This window comes from Schistocerca piceifrons, chromosome 8, assembly GCF_021461385.2.
Source record: "Schistocerca piceifrons isolate TAMUIC-IGC-003096 chromosome 8, iqSchPice1.1, whole genome shotgun sequence".
Classification (NCBI taxonomy): Eukaryota; Metazoa; Arthropoda; class Insecta; order Orthoptera; family Acrididae; genus Schistocerca; species Schistocerca piceifrons.
Window position 1 is genome coordinate 9,276,692 of NC_060145.1, and position 2,141 is coordinate 9,278,832.

Consider the following 2,141-nt stretch of genomic DNA (forward strand, 5'->3'; position numbering starts at 1 on the left):
CTGCCAGCTGATACTAAATGATTGTCCGCATCTCGTGGTCGTGCGGTAGCGTTCTCGCTTCCCACGCCCGGGTTCCCGGGTTCGATTCCCGGCGGCCTCAGGGATTTTCTCTGCCTCGTGATGGCTGGGTGTTGTGTGATGTCCTTAGGTTAGTTAGGTTTAAGTAGTTCTAAGTTCTAGGGGACTGATGACCATAGATGTTAAGTCCCATAGTGCTCAGAGCCAGCCACTAAATGATTGCTTTGAGATACAGGCTAACATAGGGGAGCAGGGGTAACTTGTCTCTCATGACACATACCAGCCGTCATACTGGCTATTCAACAATGTCTGCCATATAATGTATTAGAGAATACATACTGTGATCCCGAGCAAACCACTTTTATTTATCTTAAAAAACTAATTACAAATACCATGAACCTAAGTGACGCGGCTGATTTGTTCGAAAGAACAGACACCATGTATATAATCAAGGCGAGGGCGGCCAATTTTCACTTCAGTGAGGATGGACACCACACTCCAACTCTTACGGGAATCGCCGAAATGCCGTGAGTAATGAGGATGATGGGCAAGGGGCACTACATCGGTAGTGTATGACTATGTCGAGAACTTATGTATGACGGGAGGTGTGCTAGGGTAGTGTATGCAGGTCCATGACCACTGTGTCGACATCGCGCAGTGGTCAGCGAATCTGCCTAGTAAGAAGGAGACTCGGGTTCGAATCCCGGTCTGGTACAAATTTTCAACTTTCCCCACTGATTTAAATCACTGCCCACTGGCAGGTAATGTCATTAACTTCTTTGTGTCTTTAACTTATGAACGTTGTTGTTGTTGTGGTCTTCAGTCTGAGACTGGTTTGATGCATCTCTCCATGCTACTCTATCCTGTGCAAGCTTCTTCATCTCCCAGTACCTACTGCAACCTACATCCTACTGAATCTGCTTAGTGTATTCATCTCTTGGTCTCCTTCTACGATTTTTACCCACCACGCTGTCCTCCAATACTAATTGGCGTTCCCTTGATGCCTCAGAACATGTCCTACCGACCGATCCTTTCTTCTAGTCAAGTTTTGCCACAAACTCCACTTCTCCCCCATTCTGTTCAATACCTCCTCATTAGTTATATGATCTACCCATCCAATCTTCAACATTCTTCTGTAGCACCACATTTCGAAAGCTTCTATTCTCTTCTTCTCGAAACTACTTATTGTCCACGTTTCACTTCCATACATGGCTACACTCCATACAAATACTTTCAGAAACGACTTCCTAACACTTAAATCAATACTCAGCTGGGGGCTACACGGGTAGCGGAGGCTGTGTGGCGTGGACTGGGGGTTTTTTTAGGTTATAAGGCCTCAGGCCTCCGGAAAGTACGGGGTGGGCTGCAATCTCAAAGGGTGCATGGCAAATACAGGACGTGCTTGGATCAAGGAACAGTCGGAGCTGTAGTTGTAAATTGTTGTAGCTGTGCTGGGAAAGTCCCTGAGCTTCAAGCGCTAATAGAAAGCACAGAAGCTGAAACCATCATAGTTACAGAAAGCTGGCTAAAGCCTGAAATAAGTTCTGCAGAAATTTTTACGAAGTCTCAGACGGTGTTCAGGAAAGATAGATTAGGCAGAATTGGTAGTGGAGTGTTTGTCTGTCAGTAGTGGTTTAACTTGTAGTGAAGTCGAAGTAGACACTCCGTGCGACTTGCTATGGGTGGAGGTTATACTTAGCAGCCGAACTAAGTTAATAATTGGCTCCTTCTACCGACCCCAAGACTCCGATGATATAGTTGCTGAACAGTTCAGAGAAAATTTGAGTCTCGAAACAAATAAATACCCCACTCATACGGTTATAGTTGGTGGGGACTCCAACCTTCCCTCGATATGTTGGCAAAAATACTTGTTCAAAACCGGTGGTAGGCAGAAAACATCTTCCGAGATTGTCCTAAATGCTTTGTCCGAAAATTACTTCGAGCAGTTAGTCCACGAACCCACGCGAATTGTAAATGTTTACGAAAACACACTTGACCTCTTAGCCACAAACAATCCAGAGCTAATAGAGAGCATCATGACTGATACAGGGATTAGTGATCACAAGGCCGTTGTAGCTAGGCTCAATACCGTTTCTTCCAAATCCAACAGAAACAAACGCAAA